This window comes from Gavialis gangeticus, unplaced genomic scaffold (genome assembly GCF_001723915.1).
Source record: "Gavialis gangeticus isolate Ggan-Ray unplaced genomic scaffold, GavGan_comp1, whole genome shotgun sequence".
In the NCBI taxonomy this organism is placed as follows: Eukaryota; Metazoa; Chordata; order Crocodylia; family Gavialidae; genus Gavialis; species Gavialis gangeticus.
Genome location: NW_017729026.1, coordinates 12,361,012 through 12,370,343, shown reverse-complemented (window position 1 = coordinate 12,370,343; position 9,332 = coordinate 12,361,012). Strand labels below are relative to the sequence as shown.

Sequence of the window (9,332 nt, the reverse complement as noted above, 5' to 3'; positions counted from 1 at the left end):
CGGACTTGATGATCTGCTCAGGTCCTTTCCGACCCTACTAATTATGAAACTATGAAACTATAAAATGGTCTATGTGCACTGAACTTCTGTTACAGGTTTAGACTGGTTTCTGATCATTTACACCAGTTTATATATTATTTCTGTTCTCAGCTTAATAGTGCATTGTGAATAATAGGACATTGAGGCAGCGCCTACATGGTGAACTTACTATGCCCAACAGCAGCAACCTCAAACAAGTTAGCCTGCTTTGGGAGGGCAGCTTTTTAACCTGAAAGGAGTACAACTACATCCAGGTATTGAGACAGGCTAATTAGCATTGTTAAGTGAGGAGTCAATTAGCTTGCCTATGCTCATCAGCACAGATGTGACTACACTGTAGGTGACATAGGAAACAATTTGCCTGGAGCAGCACTATGGGCATCTTTACATGTGCTCCATGTTGCAGGTAGAGGAGTGCTTTAATTAAAGTGGCTTTTGGGAACTGCTTTAATTAAAGAGCCCAAAGCTTCTCATGTATTCAGCATCCCACACTGCAAAATAATAAGGGCATTTTAACTAAAGCTTATATGACAATTTTTAGTTAAAGTGCCCTTATTTTGAATACATGAGATGCCAGACACTGAATACATGAGATGCCAAGGCTGTTGAAGCATGCTAATTAGCATGCTCCAGCAGAGTTGATTAATCAAAGCTGCTTTGAAGCGTGCTAATTAGCATGCACTGGAGCAATATTGGGTATGTCTATAGATGCCCTATGTGTTTAAGGGCACTGCTGCCAAGTGCAGTTTACCATGTAGACATGGCCTGTGTTGAAGTGCAGAGCTCTCCTGCCGACTCACCGTAGGCTATATTAAAACCACGTGTTACAGTGCAAGCTGTCACTGTTAAATTGTGCTGTCAGGTTGCTGCAGATAATTCAAACCAGAACACAGAGCAGGTTGGGAATATATTTTCCAAACGTAGCAAAATATGATTAAGGTGCTCCTTAAGAGAAACCTTAAGAACAGTCAAACCTAGGGTGAAATGTATGTTATTTTTTTTCATTTGAGTTATAGGGAAGGGGTTAAATTAGATGAGAACTCATAACTTATACATTCCTGTAAAGTACCATATTTTCTTGTATACCATACATCTGCAAACAAGACATATATCTTGTTTTGGGGAAGGCAGCATGAAGAAAAAAAGATTTTTTTTCCTCTACAGTTATGGATGCATAGAGGAGAGACAGAGCCTAATCTTTAGCTCGCTCACCCTCACTTACTTCCCTACTCAGGCAAAACACTAGAGTTTTAACTCTTTCACATCTGAATTGTAAGCAGCTCATGGCTGCTTAGCCAAAAGCTGAAATTGTAGCTGTTGCTGAAGATTGGACTCGTAGGCAGATCCAGGGTTTTGAAAAGAATTAATCATAGTCTTCAGGGTTGTGAAAAAAGAGAAAAGAAACTAAACAGCAACATTTCTGAACATTAGTGGAACATTCTGAAGATTAGTGGAACACCACGATCATTAAAAAGAAGGAAGAGTCATTAATACCTGTGGATATTCAAGAGCAATTAGTAGGAGTCAGGTACATTTTCATGAACCATGAAGTCATCTGACTCCTTGGACACTGCCTGAATAAAAATGCCACTGGAAAGTTTGCTTTAAGCTTTGGGTAGACCAGGAATCAAAGTGGCCCAACCACATCCCTGTGCCCTCCCTTTAGACCTGCCCCTGCTAGACTCTGTGCCTCCTTCCATGAAGCTGCTGGATGGAAGAGAAGCACTAGCTATCTTGCAGCATATCCATGCTTCTATTCTCAACATAAAATCAGTTTTCCCTCTTCAGGTTCATACCCCAATTTTGGAACACTGATATTTGAGGGAAAGGTGGATGTGGTATGCAAGTAAATATGGTATATAGAAGAAAATCACCCTGTTCACAAGAACTACAACATACCAAAGTATCTGAATTTGTGTATAAGTTCTGTCTTTCAAAAGGTTATATTAAAGGCCAGATCCAAAAAAGTGTGTAAGTGCTTTAATTACTTTAATTAAATTAATTGCTTTAATTACAATTAAAAGGTATCTTTAGACATATAACTGAATTAAAAATAATGAGAATTTAGGCTCCTAAAAAGGGAGTTAGCTGTCAAATACCCTTCTGGATCTGACTTTTGCATATCCCATGTATTTAGATATTAAATTTGTGTCTTGGTAATAAATTGTATTAGTACTACAGAAGCAGGTTACCAATTTATATATAATTAAAGGAAGCATTGACCTTTTATTTTTAATCTTTGCTTTGTATTTACACCTTTTGTTCCTGACTCCAAACTCATTGAAGTGTATGCAAATGTTCTCACTAACTTTAATGGGCTTTAGATCAGATTTTAAATCTTTAATTTTATCTGTCTAACCACTAACATATTAACACAGTTTCCAGTTCACTCATAGGGCTTGTATATGCAAGCCCCCTTAGGAAAATTAATTCAAATGGACTTTTACAATGAATCACTTAAACTGCATTCAGTTACTATGTGGATACTGACATTCAAAAGTGGACTTGATTTGATTTAGCTTAATTCATTTTCAAAGTAAATTAAGCTAAATTGAATCAATTAATTGTGAAACTAATTGTGAGCAAGAGTGTCCACACAAGGGTTAAAAGTGGTTTAACTAATTCACCTTAAAAATCCACCCATTTGTTAATTTGGGTTAGGTATCCTAAGCTTCTGCATGTCAATAACTCATCAAGATGGCTGCTTGATTTTTTTAAATAGATAAATGGAATAAAAATACAGAATTACTGCAAAACAGCTATGTAGCCAACATTCATGTTCAAATTTAGATAAAATACTAAATATGAAGAACTTGGGCACACAAATTTATGCCAGGATCAAAGGAGAGCAGGGCTTCACAGTACATCAGTCTTTTTGCAATTACAGCATGCATCCAGTGGAAAATGAAAATGAACCTGGATACTTTAGACTTCAGTGAAAGAGAATTAAGCTATTACAGATTGGCATTCATATACCGTGGAGTGAGAATGTGCACATGGCATTGCTGCATAGCAGCTTATGCACTGTAAAATCCCACCCTTCTTTGCCTCGTAACAACTTGTTCATATATCTTAAGACAGTCAAAGTTTCAACACTTGCCTAAACAGAGAGGTTACTGCAACGTCAGCTAGAGTGCAAATTTATACCATGGTTATTACTCAGGACTAACTACTCTTGAGACTATTTTAGGGCATGTGTACATGTGGACTAATCAGCACCACTAAGAGATAATGCCAGTTAGCCCATCTCTCAAGCTAACTAGTCCAGCTTGTGATATCCCACACATATGGCTATATGGTTTCTGGTTCAGGAGGTGGCCCACTATTTCTATTGTGTACAAATATCATTAGTGTGCAGTAACTATGAGGCAACTTGCTTTGATTTCAAAGTGGAGATAGTAGGCTTACTACAGAGTAGGTCGTGCACTGAAAATTTACACTCTGTATTATTTTTTGGTAACTTTCTCAACCCTTGGATATATAAGTTTTACCTGGATATATAAGGACTAATCTTAGGTATGAAACCAGAGAATGTCTAATATATCAACTCAATCCCTTACTTTGTAGGAAATGGTATGAACTCTTGAGGTCCAGGAAAGAAAAAAAATATTAGTGATTTAATGATGACTTCTGATAAAAAAGAAAACAAAGAATCCCCAATATATATTATTCTGGGGTGATCACTATTACTGAAAGTCACAACTGTCATCGGCAATGTTCTGTTTATTAATCTGCATTTCCTTTTTTTTTAAGAAGGGCATTATGTGTTGTTTTTCTCCTCAATATCTGTTAAAGATTAATTGAACTATAAGGATGTAATCAAACCACCAAATTCAGAGGCATGATCCCAACAACGAACAGTGTTTTATAAAATGAATTACTTGTGTGGTAAGCTACTGCCAGAATACTTAAACCCTTATAATAGCTGCAATGTAGACATAGTAAAAGTGCAGATTAAAGAACTTAATAAAGTAACATTTCCCCTTACATTTCAGGAGCAAGCAAACAAAAACCTTCCCCCTTCTCTATCAGTGTGACAGAATAAATAATCTTTGAAAAAATATTCCACATAAACATACATTTATGTGACTGCAGTATGAAATATGGTTATTAATCATTTTTGATAAACTGAGTAGAACTTACTTGCTGTTTTTGCAGCTTTGGAAACCTTCTCTGTAAGGAAAAAAATACATGTAATGGAGATTCAAAATACAAGGTAATAATACAACTTAATAGTAACAGCCAATCGGCACCTATTAATACAGACTTGCAATGAATTCATCCAAAGGAATTGCTGAGGTTTTCAAGTGGTGATGGCTATTTGCCCTTGAATATCTTCTGGTGATAATGTAATTAGAATAATCCTTTGTATGAAGGAAAATAACTAAGAAATCATATTGCTATTTATCACTTTAGGAAGAAAGGATAAATGTGTTTGAAAAATGCTTTCTTCAAAAAAAAAAAAAAAGCAAGTAGCCTACTATATTCATATATACGATTTTTGCTGTCACGGTTCAAGATAACTTAAGTTCTCCCTGAAACAATCCTTTTGAGTAGATAGCAAACATGAAGGTTTTCATGCCAAAGAAATTTAAGATCCCTAGTGATTTTAAAATATATGTATATGAGACTTTTGTTTGCCTTTGTTTAGGATATAGAATGAAATTAACATTCCATGGTTAAATATACATATTTACCTATAAATAATAATCCTCTTGGGAAACATATTGCTCCAATTTAATAATATGTATGTTCAACAACTTTATCAGTCTACAATAAATATATGTTACTTCTCCTACAATATTGTGCTGTTGACCCCTTAATTCTCCCTCAGTACTTTTGCTATTCATTGTTACATTTTTTTGAATATCTATGGACTAAAACGCTAGTATAATAAAAGTATCAGTGATCTCAAGCAGTGCTATTGACTGTAATATTCCCAGGTATCCACTGTGCAGCATCCACTGGACTACAATGCCCATTATGCAAACTGCCAGAATTGCCTATATTATATTCCTGTTAATTTAAATTAGGAGGGTCTGTCTCACCCCCTGCCCTGGAATAGATCTCAACTACAGGGCTCCTTGCCGGTCAGATTCAGCCCAGGGTGCAGGGCAGCTTCGATGATGGTAGCAGCTCTAGTTCCTGCTGTGTTCTACTGGAACCAGAACTGCACTGGCAGCACTCAGAGTACATGGCAGTGATAGCTCTGGCATGGGGCATGGAGCTCCAGCAGTGGCAGGGCCTTTGGCTAAGGAGGTAGTACCACGTTGATGGAGACAGGCAAAGTGGGTGGAGAGCAACTGGAGCTGACAACTATGTCCACCAGGGCTCAAGAGCTCTGGATTCTGTGCCAGGTCACTCCCCTGACCATGCTCCCCAACTTCTGGTGGTCCATCAGTAACCCAGTGGGCCAGATCCAGCCTGTGAGCCACTTAGACACTCCTAGTTTAAACTGAAGTGTCAGTTCATATAGAGCAGTATCCTCTAGCATTGGGATGGTACTAACTCCAAGTTGGATATGAAGGGCTCCTATTGGGGAAATTCTGACTGTAGATATGGGTCTGGATTTTCCTACTATAGTTCCAAATATACCTGAACCTTTTTGGAAGACCAGATATGCTGAACTAACTCTGATTTTCATGCGCATATTTAGTCATAGAAGGGTACGCCTACATGTAACATTGCTATAGCACCATGCTTTAGTACTTCCTTTTGGTAGTACTAAAACACAGTGCAGTGCAGGTGGTTACTGCATTGTGGACATGGTGCATGGTTAGATGTCACCACTATATCACTGTAGTGGCACGCTGTACCTGGTGCACTGCTATGCCAATGTAGCTGGCGATCATGTGTAGATACACATGATCGCTATGTCCCCGTAGCACATCATACGGTGATGTATCACATTACTGCATCACCATGGGTGTAGACATGCTTGTAGTATCTTAAATAACTGAAAGGCAGGTTACAGAGGAATACCAGTTAATCCCTACAGCAGACATCAATATTACTGTTTTAAATCACATTTAAATACTGAATGTGCTAAAATTCAAGCTGTATATAGATTTTTAATTCCTTAATTTTCTTTATGTGTATGTGTTGTTATACTAAGAAGAGGTTGGATTAAAATTCAATTCCAATATCACTTGAATCTGTCAAGTTTTTGAAAGTGAAAGGATGATTTGCTCTTTACATTTACTTAATAAGTTAATCATGCCTTAAGGGGTCTCCTGGCTACATGTTCACTCAATTCCTGGCATCATAAAAAGAGAAATAAGCTACAAAGTTATTTGACAAAATATGTGTATTAACTCTGTAGCTGCTTCCTATCATGCCATTAATTGAACATGTGACCAGGGGCCCCTGTTGCTGGGAGCTCCATCAGCAGATCAGAGCTCCCAGCTGGGGGCAGGGGGTATGCGCATCCCCAAGCCTGTGAGCTCCTAGATGATGCTCACTCCCAACCACAGGAGCACATACCCCTGTGGCTGGGAGCCCCATCAGCTGACAGGTTTTCTAGCTGCAGAGTTGCCGCATGCACCCCCATGGCTGGGGCACCACAACTGATGTGGTGTCCCAGCCATGGGGATACATGAAGCATAAAGCACCCCTGCAGCTGGGAGAACATGTCAGCTGTGGTGCGCCAGTTCTGAAAGTGCATGAAGCTGTGGTATCCATGCTGTGGGGACCCATGTGACACCCCCATGGCTGGAAGCCCTGTCAGCTGAGGTGGCTCCCAACTGCAGGAGCTTGCAGGGGGAGCCCAATCAGGGACAGCCCAGGATTGGGCTTCCCCTGCACTGGCAGTAAGGTGTGAAGGGATCTGATTCGTGATTCCCACAGTCACGCCTCATGCTATGCATGTCACACATATAGAGGAGCTCTTGTAATCAAACACAAAATAATTAGATGTTCAAGCTTTTTGCTAATTCTAAGATTTACCACCTGAAGAAAATCATAAGAGAATAATCCATCTTAAGGTAGCAAAGCAGATATGCATGGGCTTACTTTAAACTGATGAGGCATTAATGGAAGTCTGTGCGCCAGTATTTTATGTGCTTAATTTTTTATTTGCCTTTTCTTTTCCTTAATGCTTCTTTGTCCCCAACTGTATTGCAAAAATGCATTTTTCTTTGAACTGAAAATATGTGAACTTTATACATAATACATACAGCTATATAATGATAATGTATGACATTCTAATTTTATGATTCCATTGAAACAAAACCCCCCAGAAACATTGTATAAAAAAGGTAAATTTTGGCCAAATACTGCTTTCAGTTGTTGAACTCAGCAAGGTTACATCACTGTGAGTCATAGAAGCATCTAGCCCCACCTTTTCTACATTGAGCAGATATAACTGTGTAGTGAGATCATAGGGTGAGATCCTTAAATGAGTCATCACAGCTTCAGTAAAATCACATACACTGATTTATACCAGTTGAGCATCTGGTTGTTTTATTTTATTTCTGTCATAAACCAGGATAAAAATAGAGGAACAACTGATAACATGCCATAGGGAGATCACCTATTGAAACATCCTAGCTCAATTTGCTTTCTTGTTTATTTTTCAGGATGGTTCTTTCTCATTCACTTGTGTTATTGCACAGATTTCCCATGAGGACCATATGCATCTCTAAATGTATCTTGAACTACATGGCAAACCAGTTGTCTATAACAAATAGCTGAAAAGATGTTTAAAAAGTTAAGAGAGTGATGCAAGGTGACACAATCCAAACACATCGGTCACCAATAATTTATGAGTTGTCTTCTGCCAGGTTGCCCTTAAGGAAAGTCCCACAAACTTTAACACATCTTGCGAATATGAAATGCTTGGTAACTTGAACTCCCTTAAAACTATGAAGAAATATTGATTACCTGTTGTCAGGTTGTGATGTCGCTGAGTTTCTTTTACTGTTGGGGCTTCTAAAGGAAACAAAGCAGGGGTTAGGCTAATTTTAGTTTCAAAATAAAGTTTTTGTATTACACGAAAACACACAATGTTAGAATTTGAATTGAGCAACACTTAGCAATGTTTATATTGTGACATGTGACTTTTCAGTTAAAAACCTTAAAATGAAAATGTCAAACCAATGAAGACTGCGAAAGAAAAGGCTGCTGATTATCTTAACAAACATGCTTTATTAGTAGATTATTACTTCCAAATTCCTTTTTGTATTTTTTGTATGTGTGTGTATACAGTCACTTTATAAAAATTTGAATGATTATTAGGTGTGGCTTTACCTCTGCTTTTTGTGGGATCAGTTTTTGCAGGTCTGGCTGTAGCTGGGCTTTCCAGATCCGTACTTCTATGAAAAATGATCTCTTTTTAACCACTATTCAGAACTATAAATTAATCTCCCTCTGTGTGCTGCTTTTATGTTTTTCTTGGGCCATAGTTCCACTTATTATTTCACTGGACATAACATAAATCATCATAGTAAATGCTACTTACTGTAGGAAAATAATAAAACGGTGTTTGGTTCAACCTACAGAGACCAAACAGCTTAGCCAGCACATATGTGACCAGGAAATGTATTATATACATGATAACCATCTCTATTTGTGAACATAGTTTTCTCAAAATATACAGATCAGCAATAAAAAATATCCCTCCCACTGGGGAGATAGACTCTGCTAGTTCTTAATAGGTTGGTCCAGTAGGAAACATTATGATACCCTGGGTAGATACCACTAAATCTACTCTTTTGTGGATCCAATGACTGGGAATCTTGTGCTGATGAAGGGACAGATTCAAAGTTATTCAGGCACAAATATTTAAGTACCTAAATACCACTTGATTAGCTAAACAGGAGTTTGGAACCAGGCAAATTAGATGCCTGAACTGAACTTAGGGGCTAGGGACAGACATTCAAAAAGCCTGAGCTGATTCAATCTTTACAGGTTAGTCTAACCTAGCTAGACTGAACTGATCTGGAGGAGGGGTGGGGGGGAATGTGTGCCCCTGGATCTGTGAGGGGCGGGGCGGTTGCTGCTGTGGGCTGGGGCCAGGACCGTGCCAGGCTCTTCCTGGCAGGGACTGGGCTGGGCACGGGGCGGGCAGTGGTGGCAGCACTAGGAGGGGCTACAGGAGGGGCTGCAGCCAGCCCAAAATTCACCGTAGCTCCCCCCCAATCCCCTTCGCAGTGCCACCGCTGCCCGCCCCAAGTACGGTGCAGTCCAGCCCCTGCCAGGAAGAGCCTGGTGCAGCCCCAGCCCTAGCTTGCAGTGGCAGTTGCCCTGCCCCGCACAGATACTGGGGCACATGCCGCCCCCCACCCCCCCCCAGG

The 9,332-nt window shown here is 39.2% G+C and overlaps 1 long non-coding RNA gene across 1 annotated transcript in view; it reads right to left on the bottom strand.

Moving 5' to 3' along the window:
- Positions 1-9,332, bottom strand: part of LOC109299543 — a 40,196-nt gene that overhangs the window by 23,172 nt on the left and 7,692 nt on the right. Inside the window, exons 2-3 of the long non-coding RNA XR_002097909.1 lie at positions 7,921-7,968; positions 4,183-4,212 (exon numbers count right to left, since the gene is read on the bottom strand). This is a non-coding gene — a long non-coding RNA (uncharacterized LOC109299543). The remainder of the gene's footprint in view (positions 1-4,182; positions 4,213-7,920; positions 7,969-9,332) is intronic.